Consider the following 20,727-nt stretch of genomic DNA (forward strand, 5'->3'; position numbering starts at 1 on the left):
CCAACCACTTCCCACCACGGATGAAACCATGCATGTGAAGAGTGTGAAATCCAACTCAAACTGTGAAGCAAGTGCCTCACCTTTAGATCCTTCCCCGGATCCCTTCATGGATTTCCTCCATGGACAATTTGTAGCTGATCTGAATTTGAAACTACTTGAAATTTGTTTGCAGGGTATTCAATTCTGAATTAAACATGTTTAAAAGATTTCCATGTCTTGCAGAAAGAAAACACATGAAATTTTCAGCTGTTCATGACCCATTTACGCATAGCAGAGTTATTTCCTTTTACTATTTAACACATTAAAATGAATTTGATCTGCAAAATAATTCAACCACAAATGCAAAAGAAGTTGATAAAACAGTTCACCCCCTCCAGGGCTACATCTGCTGGGTCCAATGCTCCCAACCGGGCTTGTCCTTGTTTTTATTAAATGCTCAAATTGAAAATACAGCTGAATAGAAGGATCTACAGGAGAAATAGATGGTAAAAATGGATTCAGAAAACTTGAATCCTTCAGGATTGACTATTGGATCACCTCCAATGGATACCTGCAACCCTATACAGTCTTCACAAAACTGGGCCCTGGTGGCTCCTAGAACTTTCTCGGCTCCAAAACCTCTACAAATGACCTCATATGGCTGTAAGACCTACACCAATGGCTGCAGAAGGTCGAAAATGCCAAAAAAAAAAATAAAAAATCGTCCAAAACCGACTTTCCTAGTCAAAGTTATGGCCATTTAAAGTTTCTCCAGTTTGCCCCTAGAAAAACTCCAGCTAACTTTAGTTAACTCCAGATAGCTCCGCCAATTATGGCGGGTCCGCCAAATTTGGCTCTCCTGCCAAAATTCCGCCAACTTAACTGCAGTTACATTTAATGTTTGGGTGGTTGCCTCGGATTTCGTGCAGGCGGAATATTCCTTTTTTAATTTTTTTTTTGAAAAATTAAAATTTCTAATGTTATGGACAAATTCTTCTTTTTGCCATAACTTCCTCATACGGTGACTGTTTTTCGAACCGTTTGTGGGGCCAGAATCTAGAAGACGAGCACTTTCCAGTAATTCAAATTTGAATGAGTTCTAAGCAATTTAAATTTTGAACATTTTACGACACTTAGGACATGAGCACCTGATCACGCCTCCCCATTGGGAAGCTTTTGGACCCCAAAAGCCTTCAACTACCTGTTAAAGAGGTGAGGGTACAACTCCTTCACTCTGTCCACCTCCATCCACTTTGCCTTGTTCGGTTTGCTGCCTTTGAAACCAACCCGAACATAATCTACACTGCCCCTCCTTGAAGTGCGTGTCCTTCTGTCAAGGATTGTATCTTCTTTCAGCTCATCTAAGAATTCTGGTGAGAAATATTCTATAGATGGTAGCTGAACAGCATTTTCATGATCAGAAATCAAAGGAGGTTCATACAAACGTAAGTTCTCCACATTGACAACAGAATACATTTGCATGTAGGAAGGCAAATCTAATTGAAAAGCATTATTTCCAACCTTCTTGAGGATTTTGAATGGACCATAACGAATAGGCTTCAGCTTTTTACCTTCTCCTTGCATCCTTTCCTTACTAATGTATAGCCATACCTCATCTCCTTCTTGAAACTTGTGATCGACTCTATGCTTGTCGTGTCTTTCCTTGTACTTGCCTTGACTCTTCTCAAGCTGTTCTTGAATTTGCTGATGTATTTGCTGAATTCTTTCAATGAATGAACGAGCTTTGTCAATGTCACTATGTCCCTCAATGGCAACATCTTTCTCAAGAATGAAATCAAGAGGTGATTTTGGCAAGTAACCAAAACAAGCTTCAAATGGTGAGGTGTTTGTGGAAGAGTGCTTGGCATGATTGTAAGCATGTTGTATGTAGTGCAAATGTTCATCCCAAAGCTTGGGATGTTTGCTGCAATAACCTCTCAAGAGGTGCACAATGGTTCTGTTCACAACTTCGGTTTGTCCATCTGTTTGCGGATGGAAAGCAGTACTTTTCTTCAACTTTGTGTCCATCATCTCCCATAGGTTGGACCAAAAATTTCCCACAAATCTGGAATCCCTGTCACTAATAATGGAAGTAGGCAAACCAAAGTGAATCCATACATGATGAAAAAATAGTTCAACAGTTTGTTCAACAGTTATAGTTTTCTTACAAGGCATAAGTATACACATTTTGCTGAAACGATCAACTACTACATATAAATAATCATGCTGCTTTCGAGATTTTGGCAAACCTCCTACAAAATCCATAGAGATGCTCTCCCATGGTCTAGAAGGTACCAGCAAAGGAGTATACAAACCAAACTTCCTGTTGCTAGGCTTGCTTGTAGCACATAATGAACAACCTCTTATGAACCTTGAAACAGAATCTACCATGCAAGGCCAATAGCAATACCTCTGTAGATGTGCAACTGTTTTGCTCACACCAAAATGGCCAGCAATAAGAGAAGAATGAGCTTCTCTTATGACATTTATCCTCTCCCCCTGTGGTATACACAACTTGCCCAAATGAAACAGCAAATTGTTATGCATGTGATAGTCATTTTCCTCTACATGATTTCCTTTACTCAAGTTAGCATACACATCTTTAATGTCATCATCAGATGCATATTGTTCTATGTAACTGTCATGTACAATGGAATCATTCTTAAGTAAAGTACCAACGCCAATAATAGGCCTTGAAAGCATATCAGCAACCTTATTCAAAGTACCTTTCTTATACCTTATTTCCAAATGGAACTATTGCAAGAAGCCCATCCATCTGAAGTGTCGTGACTGTTGTAACTTGCTTTGTGATTGCAAGTACTGTAAGGGCTGATGGTTGGTAGGTATAACAATTTCTTTGCCCATCAAGTAGTGTTTCCACTTTTTGACGCTTTGTACCAACGCATACAACTCCTTATCATATGTAGGATAATTTACAACAGCACCATTAAAAGTTTTAGAATGAAAAGCAATAGGCTTACCATGCTGTAGAAGAACTGCACCCATAGCATAATCACTAGCATCAGTTTGTATCTCAAATGGCTGTCTTGAATCTGGTAATGCAAGGACTGGAGCTGAACTAATCTTCTCTTTCAAAGATTCGAAAGCTTTTTGCTGCTTGCCTCCCCATTGGAAAGCATGCTTCACACTTGTCACTGCATGCATAGGAGCTGCTATAGAAGAGAAGTTAGAGATAAACTTCCTCCAATATTGAGCTGCACCCAAAAAAATTCTTACCTCTGTTATGGATTTGGGAGTAGGCCACTTCACAATAGCCTCAATCTTAGCAGGATCAATTCTCAAAGCACCTCCTCCTACTATGTGTCCAAAATAAACTAAAGAAGTCTTTCCAAATTCACATTTTGAGATTTTAAGAAATAACTGATTCTTCTTCAAAACATCAAGTACTTTTCTAACATGCATGACATGATCTTCTCTAGACTTGCTGAAAATTAAGATGTCATCTAAGTAGACAATAATGAAATCATCAAGAAAAGGACGCAAGACATCATCCATTACCCGCATGAAAGTTGCAGGTGCATTGCACAAACCAAATGGCATCACAAGCCACTCAAAGAGTCCTTGTTTGGTTTTAAAGGCTGTCTTCCAATTGTCACTTTCTTCAATTCTTACTTGATGATATCCACTGTGCAAGTCTAGCTTAGTGAAATATCGAGCATCTTTCAGCTGGTCTAGCAAATCATCTATCCTTGGGAGTGGGTAACGATTCTTTACCGTTATCTTGTTCAAGGCCCTGAAATCAACACACATACGCCAAGTGCCATCTTTCTTTGGAATCAATACAATCGGTGACCCACATGGCGAAGTACTTGGCCTTATGAAACCCTTGTCCAACAAGTCCTTGATTTGCTTCTTTATTTCAGCATTCTCCATAATAGACATGCGGTACATGCCTATGTTTGGAAGAGGACAATCTGGATGCAAATGGATTTCATGCTGAATCTCCCTCTTAGGAGGCAAACCTGTTGGCTCCTGAAACATCTCATGATATGCATCAACTACATCATACAGATCTGATTTAAGTTCTGGATCACAATTGTCAAATGACTCATGATTCACATCAACCTTGGGCTTAATCATAAGAAGAACAAAATTCTTACTTGAATTGACCAGCCTTTTTACCTATCCTGCATTTACCATCGCTATATTTTCCTTCTTGCGATGAGCTCTAACAATGAACTCCTTGCCATCTTTGAAAATATGATATTTGTTTTCATAGCGATGAAAGATAGCTTTCCTATCAAACAAGTAAGGACTTCCCAAAACAATTCCTGCTATATCAAAAAGTACCACATCAAGTTCAACTGTGTCAATAAAATGTGCAGTAATTGCAAAGCGCAATGTGCACTTTCTTGAAACTTGTAAATTTGCATCCTTGCAAATCCATCCAAGTGGATATGGCTTTGGATGTGGAATGGTCTCAAGTTTAATCTGCTTGACCAAGTCCTCTGATATAAGGTTTGCTTGTGACCCACTATCAAAAAGTGTGTCAATTTTAGTATGTTTTGAAATCACCCTCACATGAAACAATTCAATTCTTTCTACCTCATTAGGAGCTTGTACATGGCAATTTGAGGTACTAGTGCTGGCTTGAGTTTCAATTTCTTTTTCCTTCAATTTTTTCAAACCCATGGCTGTAATTTTGGTTTCATCACCTAAATCTTCCCCTAAATCTTGTGGTCTAGATGTAGTAGCAGCCATTTTCTGTTTCCCTTTGGATTTGTTAAATTGAGGTCTTTTTTCAGGATATAATTTCCAACAGTTTTTCTCCTCATGGCCTAGTTTAGAATAGTGATTACAGATCACTTTCTCACTCTCCTGTTTGACAGATGCATTCTTTTTGCTCTTTCCCTTGGAGGTTTTCTCCTTGTTTTTCCCCTTGGGGGGCTTGTTTATACCCTCTTCAAATGTGTTTTTTCCCCTTGCCTCTAAATGGGTAGCTTGGACACAAACCTCGTCCAGGCTAGTAGGGTTAAACATCAAGATGGTGTGTCTAAGGTAGCTATGCAAGCCACCGATGTATTTCAGCAAGGTTTCTTGGGTCTGTAAATCTACCCCTAACAAGAGAGCTCTTCTCCTGAATTCTTGGGTGTAGTCTTGGACACTTTGACCCTTCAGTTGTCTGAAATTTTGCCAATTCATAATGGCCTTCTGCATGTGAGCAAGAGGATAAAACTGTTTTTTAATGGATAACAGAAATTCAGGCCATGTTAAGGTAACCTTACCAAATTTTTTGATCTCCTCTTTAGTCTTGGCCTCCCACCAGACCAGTGCTGCTCCATCCATTCTCAAAGAAGCCAATTGAATCTTTGTGGCATCATCATGCATATTTTGGATCCTCAAGTAAACTTCCAACTGCCTAATCCAGTTGTCAAGCTTTTCTGCATTCACTTCACCATTAAACATAGGTAATTCGAATTTTACATCAAGCTTCAAAAAAGGAGTTTTTCCAGAGGATCTATGCTTATGAACAGAAGAAGACGAAGATGAAGAGGAAGAAGGTGAAGATGGGGGTGGTGGATCACCATTTCCTCCATGTCCTTTCTTGGAATGATCATCATCCTTCTTACCTCCTGAAGAGCCCTCTCCTTCATGTGGATGTTTGGACCCTTCTCCAGCCAATTTCTCATTTCTTTCTTGGTACAATATCCTCACCATTTCAGTGAGGTCCAAGAAAGCCTTTCTGAAGACTCTTTCTTCTTCTCTTGGATCTGTCTCTGTAGGAATTTCTCCTTCATGTTCAGACATCCTTGAAGCTTCTGCTGAGACTCTTGAGGGTGAAATTGAAGGTGGAGGTGATGGCTCTCTGGCCTTCCTTGACTGAGGATTCTCTCGTTCTCTAGTCAACTGTCCTTCCCCTCTTTTAAGTTTCAACCTGGTAAGCATCAATACTTTGCAAGACAGTTAGAAGATATTTGCACAAAAACCCTGAGCTCTGATACCAACTTGATCTGAATTTGAAACTACTTGAAATTTGTTTGCAAGCTATTCAATTCAGAATTAAACATGTTTAAAAGATTTCCATGTCTTGCAGAAAGAAAACACATGAAATTTTCAGATGTTCATGACCCATTTAAGCATAGCAGAGTGATTTCCTTTTACTATTTAACACATTAAAATGAATTTTATCTACAAAATAATTCAACCACAAATGCAAAAGAAGTTGATAAAGCAGTTCACCCCCTCCAGGGCTACGTCTGCTAGGTCCAAAGCTCCCAACCGGGCTTGTCCTTGTTTTTATTAAATGCTCAAATTGAAAATACAGCTGAATAGAAGGATCTACAGGAGAAATAGATGGTAAAAATGGATTCAGAACACTTGAATCCTTCAGGATTGACTATTGGATCACCTCCAATGGATACCTGTAACCCTATACAGTCTTCACAAAACTGGGCCCTAGTGGCTCCTAGAACTTTCTCAGCTCTAAAACCTCTGCAAATGACCTCAGATAGCTGTAAGACCTGCACCAATGGCTTTAGAAGGTCGAAAATACCCAAAATCAAAAAACAATTTGTCCAAAATTGACTTTCCTAGCCAAAGTTATGGCCATTTAAAGTTTCTCCAGTTTGCCCCTAGAAAAACTCCAGCTAACTTTAGTTAACTCCAGATAGCTCCGCCAATTATCGTGGGTCCGCCAAATTTTGCGCTCCTGCCAAAATTCCACCAACTTAACTGCAGTTACATTTAATTTTTGGGTGGTTGCATCGGATTTTGTGCAGGCGGAATATTCCTTTTTTAATTATTTTTTTGAAAAATTAAAATTTCTAATGTTATGGACAAATTCTTCTTTTTGCCATAAATTCCTCATACGACGACCGATTTTTCGAACCGTTTGTGGTGACGGAATTGGGAAGACGAGCACATTATAGCCATTCAACTTTGAACTAGTTCTAAGCACTTTAAATTTTGAGCATTTTTCGACACTTAGGACATGAGCACCTGATCAGCAGCATAATGGACCACCTCATGACAACGAAAGCATCACACTTTCGATTTGTCAACCTTCTTCCTATCATTGGAAGAACGGATTCAAAAAGAGAAACCTTCTCCTTCCACTTCTTCACCTTACTTTCTAAGGCACAATTCTCCTCATCATGCATGGATGAAGAACTGTCTCTAGTGCTCAGTCTGATCTCCTCCTGCATCAAGTCCGACCATATTCGTTCCCAATCTGGCATTTTCTCCCTTCCATTCACCAAGTCCTGGTAGCTATGCTAGCTCTTAGGAAGGCCAATGTCACGACCCCTACACTTGCAAGCTCATCCGATGTCATGACCCCTACACTTGCAAGCTCATCCTTACATGTGATGAGCTTGGTCAGATACACAGAGATCGTCTCATCCCTTTCACACTTGATCTTTCGAAGTTTGTCCTTCTATTCCAACTTCCTCTGATCACTTCTATTTTTATATAAATCTTTCAATTTTTTCCACATTGCATGCGGAGTCTCCTTCCCATGGAGGCTCGAGAAAATGTGATCTTTCACTCCCTCCAAGAGAATTCTCCTAGCTATAGCCACACACTTCCTCCATTCCACCTGCTTAGTCTTGTCAGTAGGCTTAGGAATTTTTTAATCAATGAAATCCTTAAGGCCGTTATCTTCCAAAACTGCCTCCATGCGATCCTTCCAAGCTATATAGTTGGAGCTGCCATCAAGGGCATACTCAAGCCTCAAACCATTGAATTCCATTGATGAAATAGATGTGATAAGAACTTGAGATCTATATCAAGAATAAGAAACTTTGAATTCCTCTTGCTGGTATACTATTCTTGCTTGATCACCTATGCTCTGATACCATGTAGAAATTTCACCTGTAGAACAAACCAATATATGCAACGTCCTAAAGCATAATAGTTTTTCTACTTCTACAAAACATTAAGTAGAAGCATAATCGAATTTATGAGCAACATCAAGTAGAAACATGCATAACTGATCAAGAGAATTAATCACACATAACACAACATATATCTAGGGGAAAGCACCAGCATAAAACCCCAACCATGTACTATCAATCAAGTGGAAATCCTCTTCACAATACCAAAAGAATTAGCTCTAAAGCTATTCAGTTCTTAATGAACTATGAAGATATGAAGATATTAAGATCATAGACTACCTAGGCCTCAATATATAGGCCACAAGTCCTCCAATCTCCTATAATACATATTTCTCTTGGAAATAGATCATTCTCCATGCAAGGAATACTTACTAGAAATATCCAAGCATCTGATAGTCCACTATCCCTCATCTGATCTCATCTCGGACTCTGTTTCACCTGACAAGCATTAGTTATCCATGAGGGAATGCTTAGTTATCTGAAATAATAGTTGTCACATGCATGCAAGCATTAACAAACTATATTTCATTATTTTAACAACTTGTTAAAATAATCTAACTAGACTTGACTAAGTAAAACTAAGTCAACTGATTCTCTCGTTATAGAACTAAACCTTATCTCCTTTAATCAAGGGATAAATTCATAAATCAAGGGAGAAAATAATTGCATCTCACAAAGACTTCAAGTTTAATTTTCCATAATTAATTAACTCATAGAGCTTAATTAATTAATATTTTAAACTGATGTTAAGACCAAATTCGTTTTTACCTCCTATAGTTAGACCAGGGATTGCTAAAAATAGGAAGGGACCCAAAAATGCTATTTTTAGAACTTTCTATTTTTAGTAGTTTCACCTCTCACCTAATGTGGCCAATGACCTCACTGGCCAAACTTCTATTTTTAGACATGCTATTTTTAGTAGGTCTATTTTTAGCACATTCTAAATTTAACATTTATTGTTGCACATTTTTGAACAAACTAAAAGAGACTTTTTTTCAAGACGGACTTATCCACAATAACTTCTTTCACTTTGTGCACAAATATCTTTGATTGAGAGATTCGAAGGAATAACTAGACCTTATTTTGTAGAATTTTGGGATCCACACCTCCTTCTCCCCAGTGGCAAATCTTCTCAAAGAAAAGTGAGGCTTAATATCTTGGAGTATAAATGGAACTAAATATGTGGTCACAGGATATTGAGGAGCCGAATTAGATCTGCAACTTCCAGTACAACAGCCAGCCCAGCATCCAAAGCAAACCATTCACCAATATTTTTTTCCAAATAGTTCCAGATTTCAAACTCTTTCAATGGTTCCCTTCTTTTTCTAGGCTACTATAGTTAAATTCCATTATGTAGTTAATAAAAAAATGCATGTTTGTGACGACATTCAATGTAATCAGTTGGTAAGATTAGTACATACACCTCACTGTTCGAAGTATCAGGCTAGAATTTCTACTAAGGAACAACCCCATTTTGTAATAGTCAAGATGTTTTAGGTGATCTTTTTTGCAAAATAATCCAAAATCAATTTTTCAGCATTCATGTGGTTTGCTATGTGGTGATTTTTTCTCCTATGTACAGTGTTTATCCATTGTTTTTCTTTCTCTGCAATTATGATAGTCTAATTGTAAAATTGGAGATATAGGATAGGATTTGTTATTCAGCACCCTATTCTGATTGTTTTACAATCTTTACGTTTTCTACTAATTCCAAATCGATGAATTCTTAATTTCTCCATGGTTCTCTGACTTTATCTCTCCTTCTATCTGCTCAATACATTTTATTCCCACAGATTCATGAAGTGCACCTATCTTTCCCCGTTTCACTCATTCTTGGCACTTATGCAAATTGATCATTTAAGCCCTTGACTCCATTGCCCAATGGCTCTTTCCCTTACTTTCCCCACCAAACCCACTTAAAAAAAACCAAATGTGTGCTCATTAACTAGCCTAATATCCATTCAGCCAACAAAGCTAAATCTCAAAGAGAGAGCCATCTCTTATGTTGGCAAGGCTAGATCCCAGCTCCAAAAGTGGTTTTGATGTTACCTCTATGATTTTGTTTTTGGCCTCGAAATTACAGAGTGCTAACATAGTGGTGACCATACTCGGGAACAACGTTCTTCAAAAAAAAATTTCAAGATTCAGATATGGTTGTTGATGGTGGACAAGCAGCCAGACACAAGAAAGTTGAAATCATCCACCTCGTGACTCCACATTGTTATAGACATTTTTGTGCCTCGCAGCATGGAGCATGAAATGTCAATAATTACAGAGATCCTCAGTCCCTAAACATGTTGTTCTTACCCCTAGAAGAACAAGGTCAGCAAACCACAACACTTCCCATCAGTTCTCCACCTGAAAACACTCAAAAACAGGCTATTTTTGGATCATGTCAGCTGCTCCACTGAGCAATTGCGCTGAATGTCAACTGCTCCTCCTTGTACCTGCGCTGAAAGTCAACTCCAATGAAGGCTACCTGCGCTGGGCGAGATTGGCCAAGTGGCACAGTCATTCTGCAAGGTGTCAATTGCCCAGGAAGCTTCCAAACTGACACTTGGTTCGAGGGATTCGCCCTGTGATGAGTAAGAGGTACTTGATCTCCATGTGTAAGCAAGGATCTCCAAGTGGACTTAAGAACTGAAGTTTAACTAAAGTGAGAGAGGACACTAGTCAGCTTTATGCCAGCCTCAAGCTGACTCATCCTTTCTCCAAATCTCCTATATATAGAGCTCTTCTATGAGGTCTAAGGAGGCTGGAATTTTGTGCAAAGCAAGGAAGTGATGTTGGTTTACAGTTAGAGCTATTGGGTGATTGCTTTTATAGAGGTGAAGAGGAGATTTCTTGCTGCTGGGGAGGTGTTGCTGGATTGGAGCCATTGATGGTTGTAACCTTCTCAGAACCCTTTTACTTCTATCAATAAAGCTTTGAATGTTCTCCTATATACTTGTATTGCATTGATGTATTGTATTTACTTGTATATCTGATTCACTCTAATCCATGCATCAGTTATGAGTACATGTTTCTTGTAGTTTTCCTTCTCTTGTTTGTGCAAGATCTTTGTGTAGCTGGATCGGCAAAGGGAGCAAGGAGCTGGGAACAAGAGACAAAGAGAGAGGATAGGATCGACAAAAGCGAAAGACTCCGGTTGGTCAATCTTTTCTTCCTTCTCTGTACTTTCATAAAGGAAAACATCAAAGCTTTACTTTCAGTTGTTGCTAAGGACTGTCACCCTTAGAGTAGGGATAGGGTCATCCGAGTCGGATACTTTTCCCCACAACAAAACTGGCGACTCCGCTGGGGAGCCTAGTATCTTGTTGGTGTTTGTAGTATCTTTGCTATTCATTTCCTGAACCAAAGAGTACCAAATCGAAAAGCTTTTGACTATATCAAAAGCGAAGTAGAGGGGCTGCTACTCTTGCTCATTTACTGAGCAGATTCATGATTTGAAGAGCTGATCTACAAAAGACTCTTGTACTCTTTGTGATAGCTTTTCATCCTCTTGATCATCCCTTAGCTTGTACTTGACCTATAGTTTTTTATTTCAGCAAAAACAGTGAATTTTTGAGCTTTTTATGACCCGGAAATCCTTGTAAACGCAACTCTCGTGTCTCAGTGCAGCCTGTCCACAGGCAGTCTGCATTCCAGCGCAGGTACTCCCTTCGGGAACCGCGCTGAGAGTCAATTTGACAGACCAGAGCCTGCGCTGATCCAGTTAGGCTATGTCCTCCTGAGGTTTCCCATTGTGTCTGAGCCCTGTTTTCACTATTATTTTGCTGCTGATTGCTTGTCATTGTACTTGCTGTAAACCAACTTTCCTTGACATTATTCCGCCTCAGTTGTGTGATGAAACTGTGATTGTTCTTTCAGTATTTCTTGTTTCAGTTACAGTTTCCCATTGTGAAAAGCGAACCAGTATAGCTGTGGCCTCTTAGATCCTAAACTGTAAAAGTGTCTTTGTGATCTTAAGAGCTAGTTTTATTACTGTTCATGGCTGTTTGAGTTTGTTTGTTTTTCATCTTATGGTTTGAATTCATATATTTTTAGTGTCAAAACAAGTGCTTGTAAGGCGTCTTTTCATTTTAGACAAAACTTGTTTGTTTACGCTTCAAATTGAATTCGAAAATTATACAACAGTTTCCTTTTGTCTACATCAACATTAAGGGAAAAGAAAAGAAATACATGCATCTTGCATTTGCATTTTGATAAGTTTGCGTGATTGATCTAGGAGAAAGTGCATTAGTTTGTGCTTTGTGCTCTGTGTGGAAAGATAGTGTTTTTCTCTCCCCTCAGTAGTTAGGATTTTCAAAGCTAAAAAGATTGTAAAGCTTGCTTATCATTTTAGCTGCATTTAGGAAGTTGTACCAACACATCTCGTGGTGATCCTGAAAGACAAACTGCTAAACAAGATCAACTTAAAATATATTGAATGAATCTAAAAACACTTTGTAACATAACGCTCACAATAGAGGTCTAGGTAGAGACGTGTTCCGGCGTCGTTAAACGTAGTGACTGTCGATCTCTACGAAGGTGGGTGATTCCTCCTGAGGGACGATAGCACTAATACGGACTTGTGCTCCCACATACCGTCGCGTATATTGGGAGACCCCTATAGGCATTTATCCTTTATCCTTAGGAAGCCGTGTCGGCCGCCCTACTAATCGCGATGCAGTGAACACAGCATTCACGAAGATCGACCACCCGTACCGTAAAACGTATTCTGTGGTTTCGCGAAAGGTTTGGCACACCCTCTGCCTAGATCTCCAGAGCAGTTTCTTTTGGCCCTTTTCAAACTCTATAACTGAAAAGGTCCAGCCGAGCATTTGTCACTTCGGGCTCGTTAATACATCGAAGGCGACTAGAGTCATCTTTAGCTTTTTCTCGACTCTTAAAACATGAAAAAGCAAGTTTGTGTCTAAAAGCGTCGTTAATAAAATTTATTTTAAGCGGAACAAAATCACCTGTTATTCCCACGTTGATCTTTCAGTTGAAAAGTATCGAGCCCACCAACCAAGGAGGCAACCTTGGCGGAAGTCCAAATCCCTTCTCCTCTTGGGGAGATGTTGGTGCGCCTCATATGGCAACATTGTCACTTCCAGGATTGACAATCGGCCTCCCTGTATGGCTCTTTTCAACTAATGTAGTCCAGATCGCCACTAATCCTGAGCAATCGAATCAACAGTCAGACCAGTCTAGAACTACCCACCAGCCTTCCACTTCTTACAATGCTTCCTCTGATCCTTCATCTTCGCAAGGTGGAGCTGGCAAAAGTCAACCTCCCAAGGAGAAGAAGGAAAAGAAGAAGAAAGAAAAGAAGCAGAAGGAGCCTATGGCGAAGGCAGCTGGGGGCAAGCAAAAGACAGCTGACAAAAACCCACACACTGCACCGACCGGGCCTAAATCGCCATGTGTCATCTGCAAAGGGACCCACTTCCATCGTGATTGTCCTTGTATTCCTCGGATACTAAGGGACTGGTCCCCGAGGTTGCACAATCCGGTAGCATCAACCTCTGATAGTCATGTTGATTGCAGTCCGTCAACTAGCGAGAGTGAAGGACGAAGAGGGAGACCAAGATCACCCTGTGTGTTGTGTGAAGGCAAGCATGCCATCCACAAATGTCCATTCTTAGATGAGGCCAAGAGAGTTTTGGAAGATCGTCCGGTTTCACCGTTACGACTTCCTCCTGGATACCAAAAACTCGTGCCTAATCCCTTGATAGTTGAAAATCCAGTTGACCCGCCCAAGTGGTCAGCTGAAGTGTCAGTCATTGAGAATGAACCTACTGAATCCAGACCGGACGAAATTCCAAAGGTCGATACGGCAGTTGACCCGGTTCTACCTTCAGAAGTTTCATCTTCAAATGACACCGTCGCCGAAGAGTCATCTTCATGCGACACCCTCACTGAAGAGAATAAGGATGACACCATCCAGGTTCTTTTCATCAGCACCGACTCTGATGAGCGTCAGGGCAATGCGCCCATTCCTTTATCGCAGGAAGGAACATCATCAGGGTCATATCCGGCCGTATATTCGGTCCCACCACCAAGCAACCTGGTTGTATCCTTTGATTGGAATCAACTAGGCAGACACCGGTTACCAGCCAGTGTACCATTCAGAATCATTGTCCAGATCTATAGAATGATCATGGCTGGTACTATCATTGATGAAGGGGCGTCTGTGAGTATCCTTTCCTCTGTTGCTTGGAAAGCACTGGGTTCCCCAGCGCTTTTACCTGAGTTAAGAAATCTCTCAGGTTTTGATAAAGGAACCAGTCGACCATTAGGAATCCTCCCCAATGTGCTTGTTACATTGAAAGGGAAGACCGTTAATTTGAACGTGATGGTCGTCCAAGGACCCTTGGATTATAACCTACTCCTTAGACGTGACTATATTTATTGCATGGGAGCGATAGTCTCCTCACTCTTTAGAGTAATGTGTTTTCCACACGAAGGAAGGATGGTCAAGCTCGTAGACCAACTTTCATTTCCGGGATCTCGCATCGCAAATAGTCAAATACCATTCCTAAATGGTCTGTTCACACAAGATTCGCCTCCGCCCCCAGTCCTCCTTCCCGATGAGTGCGAGTGATTCGGAAAGAAAGACTGGAACCCAGGGGGCATGCATCCTGGTCTGCTTCAGGCAGAAGAAACCCTGGGTATAAGGTAGAATTTCCGCAGAAGAATATGACTAGTCCGTACCCCGTCCGTGGATGGAAGAGGGGTTGTTCTGGAATAGTATCCTTTTGTTAAAGTTATGTGTTTGGCTAAAGAGTCATTCACCTTTGTCTAAAGAGGTGGGCACTGCCCAAGTAGGAATTCCCTTATTGCAACAAGTAGTAACCATCTTTGGGGAAAAGCAACCCTCACCCATTAAAACAAATGTTTTGAAGGATAAGTAGGGGCAGCCTCCAAAGAAAGAGATTCTATTGTTGTGATATAGGGTAACCATATTTGAGTAACCCAATGATAGACATCGCCGAAGAAAGAGATTGATTTGCGGCAGCAAATAGAACCCTCTTCGGATAATAAGAAAGAGACAAGCCTCCCTCAATAATACCAATGTTTTGTCTTTGAGTAGTGTTCTTCTCTTGTCACAAATAGTTGTTCGTTAAAAGTTGGGCTGACGGGAAGACTGAGTATCGCGTAAGACCCCTTAAAATAACGAGAAGACTAGTATCGTTAACATTAGATTGGCAAGATGACAAGTAGCTGTGAACACCCAAAGAAAAGCAGAGGTGGGGGAGAGGAGGGGCAGCCTCGAAATTCTATCCTATACCTGGGGGCATGCAAACCTTCTGGAGTGCAAGCTAGGGGCGGTTATTTATCTAGTTTTAAGATTAACCGTTTTCCGAACTTACACAAAGGAAGGATGAGTTGGAGCATAGCTGTGGTAAGGCGCAAGCTCTATAAAAAATGGATCCTTAGAGGAGGTATTCTTATTTTATGATTGGTATTTCGAGCAGTTTTAGCACATAGTTCATGCTCGTTAAAAAATAAACGCAAGATCCGAGCAGTTTTAGCGCATAGTTCATGCTCGTTAAAAAATAAACATAAGTTCATGAGCAGGCTTTCCTTTAGAGTTCAAGCTCATTCAGAAAAAATGAACCGGTAAATACCCTTTTGAGATCGAAAATTCATCAGCCATAAAAGCCCTTGGTCGTGTTTGTGCACCGTCACCTCCACCGTCATTTGGCCGATCATTCACTTCCATTTGTGTGTTTACCCATTTTGAGGAATATCTGCGAAGAGTGATTTCACCTAGCCATCCTTGTGACACTGCCGTGATTGGAGAATTCCAATTTGTACCTGGAATCTGCTGCTATCCCTGTTTATCACTCGTTCCTCAAAAGACGAGTCTTCTTTGAGCTCTTTTCACTGACTCGTAAAATATGAAAAGTTTGCCGAGTTTTGGCCTTCTAGCTCGTTAAACGACCGGAACGCTATCCCTCCTCTAGATTTTAATCTTTTTGGACCTGAGGGATTATTGCACAAAAAGATCGAGCGCTTGTTTTGTTCGGCTCGTTAAAGCAATCGAAGACTCATCCCTTCTGTATTGTTTTATACTTTTTCGGACTCAAGGGATTAGATGACGAAAAAGGAATTATGGAGTTAACTTTCTGTACCTTTTCAGACTCTCTAAAGATGAAAAGGACCGAGTTTTCTTTGTCGTTAGACTCGTTAAAATGATTAAATAGCGACAAACTTGTCTTTAGACGAGAACGAGTTTCCCTATCACTAAGCTCGTTAAATCATAGCGATGGGCTTGCCCGAAGGGCAGGTTATAGAACAAGCATATGTTATCCTCCTCAAGCTTGACAAAAATAAAGAGGTACTGGTCAGAAATGACTGGGGAAAAATTGGGAGAACATCAAAGCTTAATGGTAGCAAGTCGCTCTTGAACATGACACTTTTCCTCCGTTCCACATCGGGTTGGGTTGTTTCATTCACCGGTCTCATCACCATGGTCTTCGCCAAACCATCCACATTTTGGGGTAATGCTACCGATCCATCGCATCAGTGTCGTTATATGTTCAAGAGAGGTCATTCTGAAAGTGTCAACCATGTCCCATCCACTACCATACATTATCCTTCATCCATTCATGATCGCCACCCTGAATCATGTGTCACAGTTTGTTTTCACCTCCACTAAAATCATTAACTCCGTTCCGTGTCATTGATGTGGGATTCATTAAGGCCCTCCTTTGACGGATCGCTTCTTGTCAACTTCAGCTCATTATCCAAGAAGTTGATCTAGGAACAACCCCCTCAGTACTTTGAAGCTTGTATGCCTCAATGGCAAGTTTCTCACTTCCGGCGACAGGTATACATCAATGACCTTCGACCAGAAGATTTTGCGTGGCGTTCGACGCCAAGTCCTTTATTCACGCCACGTGAATTGTACTGCAGTACCTTGAGGGTCATTATCATTATCGGTGATTCCTCTCGCGCTTGTTAATGGTTTTCATCATTGACCGGTAATCAAGCGATGTCTTTCCATGTTCGACTTCAGCGAAATTCTCACATGGATCGACTTGTACTTAGAGTGAAGATCGAACGAGTTTGAAGACCCCAGATCTAGTTTCATCCATCCGGGCTGCGATACATATTCAGGAAATATAAAAGCATTTGTCATGTACATCATTGCAGCAGATGATCATCCTACTCAAAGGATGATAATTTCAGCAGAGAATTATCAGTCTACCATCAGACGATCGTCTGTTCTATGTACCAAAATGTATTTATAAAGCTGAGCATGGGAATGCCCGCCTCAGCTAGATCATGAAAACAAAATGAAAAATAATGTATTGTATTGTATTGTATTACAGGGCGCCTCCTCAGCACTGGAATGAACTTCGGACCCTCTAGATAAAGCATTTCACCCGATAAACGGCCTCATACTTTAGGGGGCAACTGTTATAGACATTTTTGTGCCTCGCAGCATGGAGCATGAAATGTCAATAATTACAGAGATCCTCAGTCCCTAAACATGTTGTTCTTACCCCTAGAAGAACAAGGTCAGCAAACCACAGCACTTCCCATCAGTTCTCCACCTGAAAACACTCAAAAACAGACTATTTTTGGATCATGTCAGCTGCTCCATTGAGCAACTGCGCTGAATGTCAACTACTCCTCCTTGTACCTGCGCTGAAAGTCAACTCCAATGAAGGCTACCTGCGCTGGGCGAGATTGGCCAAGTGGCACAGTCATTCTGCAAGGTGTCAATTGCCCAGGAAGCTTCCAAACTGACACTTGGTTCGAGGGATTCGCCCTGTGATGAGTAAGAGGTACTTGATCTCCATGTGTAAGCAAGGATCTCCAAGTGGACTTAAGAACTGAAGTTTAACTAAAGTGGGAGAGGACACTAGTCAGCTTTATGCCAGCCTCAAGCTGACTCATCCTTTCTCCAAATCTCCTATATATAGAGCTCTTCTATGAGGTCTAAGGAGGCTGGAATTTTGTGCAAAGCAAGGAAGTGCTGTTGGTTTACAGTTAGAGTTATTGGGTGATTGCTTTTATAGAGGTGAAGAGGAGATTTCTTGCTGCTGGGGAGGTGCTGCTGGATTGGAGCCATTGATGGTTGTAACCTTCTCAGAACCCTTTTACTTCTATCAATAAAGCTTTGAATGTTCTCCTATATACTTGTATTGCATTGATGTATTGTATTTACTTGTATATCTGATTCACTCTAATCCATGCATCAGTTATGAGTACATGTTTCTTGTAGTTTTCCTTCTCTTGTTTGTGCAGGATCTTTGTGTAGCTGGACCGGCAAAGGGAGCAAGGAGCTGGGAACAAGAGACAAAGAGAGAGGATAGGATCGACAAAAGCGAAAGACTCCGGTTGGTCAATCTTTTCTTCCTTCTCTGTACTTTCATAAAGGAAAACATCAAAGCTTTACTTTCAGTTGTTGCTAAGGACTGTCACCCTTAGAGTAGGGATAGGGTCATCCGAGTCGGATACTTTTCCCCACAACACACATAGTTCAATTTATCTGAAGACTCCACTCGTAAAAGAATGTAGAATTGATTCTACTATTGATTGGTTTCAAGATGAATTCAAGAGTACAATGCAGGTATGCTCCTATGGATAGATCAAAGATTCTAGGCTTTCCAAATCCCATGCCCAATATTGATTGGTTAAAATATCTTTCAGTGTTTAAATATGAAAAACGAGATGATGTTGCTTTACATTTATTGAGGTTTCATATGCACATTCGAAAGTTTAAAGTCAAATTACATGAAGATTGTCTTATGAAAATATTTATGGAAACTTTGGAGGAAAAGGATAGATCTTGGTATGAAAATTTACCAGCCTCTAGAATATGTTCATTAAACCATTTTCATACTGTATTTCATGAGAAGTACAAGGAAAGTTGTTCATCTTTGTTGCTGATTCAAAACTGCTGCGACAATTGTGAAAGTTTTATTCAATATCTGGAAGATTACTATTATGATGATTAGTTCATGGATGATGAAATATTAGAGGCTTTAGAAGAAAATTCTTTTAAAAAAGTAGAATCATTTCTTGAATTATCTTCTCCTCAAAAACAAAAAATTATGTATGTTGTTTATAGGTCCATGAAGTTTCCCCACAGGAAAAAATTCTTGCAGCACAACAAACTAATCAGCCAGAGGGTAAAGAAGAAATTCATCTTCCAGAACTTTCTCAAGAAGAGGACAATAGTGAAAATCAACAACAGTCCAGTGATCTGGAGATAGAGGAGGTAGAGATTAAAAGTATTAATCCACAAGAGCATCTTCAGCGAGTAGTGGTTTCTTCAAAAATTAAAGGCCTGTCAAATTTATTTGATGAAAACCATCTCTCAAATTTTCTCTCCTTGGATGTAAATAAAATAAGACAACATACTATTATAGATCATGTTCCTTCATCTAAAATTAATAAGAATTTGCAGCTCCCTTGCAAGCTTCTATGTGACAAAGGGAATGGTAATGAATTCCCAGTTGTATATGATACAGTTGTTATATTTGATGAAGGTCAAGAGCATTCAAAGCACTTGGTTACAGTGGATAACAAGGAGGAGAAACAATTTGCTTCCTTTCTATTTCAAGAGAATCACTTAAATCAAGCAACAGTTTGGAATGAGGTTTGTTTTTGTGTTACAAATCATCCAGAAGATGTTATGTGGTAGGATTACCATGATCCTTTGGTTAATATATTGCAGTCATCAGTAGAAGAAGAATTTTCCAAGTTCATCAATAGAGCTATTGAAACTAGTGGAAAAGTTAAAATGTCATTTTCTAAATTTACTTTTCTACCAAGAGAAGTAGAATGCAAACTTCTATTAAGTATACATTTACTTGACTAGTTGCATTGAAAATTTGTTATTACTTGATATGGCAGTATTTTTATCATACTAGAGTAGGCAGATGAGTGCAAATAAGCTCAATACTCTAAGCATCTTTCCAGTTTTAGTTTTAGATTATTTTTCAGTTTTCAGTTCAAATATGTTTCAAGCTTCAGTTTGCAGAGAATTCTGATTTCAACTTCAAGATTTTCAGCCATAGATCGGGCTGCAGATTTGGGACCGGCCCAATGGATCAGGCTACTATTCTACAGTGTTCTTGACACCTCCTAAAGGAGAGTTCCAACCCCGATTGGAGCCACTGTTAGTATCCTATAATTATAGGTAACTTGATCCTTCAGCTGTTTATTTGGCATTGCTCCTATGATGAAGTCATCTGGCTTGATTGGGCTCGGTCAATTTCATTTTGCCTAATCCTTCATCACCTTGATGCACCCTTCATGCCCTGCCCTCCATTTTTTCACCCCTCCATCATTTTCATCCATTACACACATAAACAAGCTTATGATAACAAAAAAAAAAAGATTAGGTTAAAAATGTTTAGAGGCATTTTTTAACATTAATTAGAATAAATTAGTGTAGTTATATTAATAGAACTAGGTTAGATTTGTTAATAATAAAAAAATTATTAATTAATTAAGTTAGTAATTAAGTTAGAATTAAAAAAACTAAAATGAGAAACATTAAGAATAAAATAATAATACAATATATAAAAAAATAATAATAATAAAATAAAAAACAAAAGAAGAAATAAAAACTTACCATGCTCCATTTTGGACCAACCCCCCCCCGCCCCCCCCCCCCCCGCCCCCTCTCCATCACTCAAGCCATGGAGGCTACGAAATAAATGGTTTTGAGGAGGAGCCCCCCCCCCCCCCCCCCCCCCCCCCCCCCCCACCCCTCCGAAACCACTTACCACTCCAGGGGGTCCAAAATCCACTTTTCCTTCATCTAAACCGCCTTCCAAAAACCATTTTTCTGCAGTTTTACCAATCTGTTTCTAAGAGCGATTCCGGGGAAACGGTAATGAATTTTGAAAATATGAAAGAGGTTTTTGTTCATCATAGG

Source organism: Pinus tabuliformis, chromosome 6, assembly GCF_031772625.1.
Source record: "Pinus tabuliformis cultivar Carrire ecotype Pingquan chromosome 6, CPIR1, whole genome shotgun sequence".
Lineage (NCBI taxonomy): Eukaryota > Viridiplantae > Streptophyta > Pinopsida > Pinales > Pinaceae > Pinus > Pinus tabuliformis.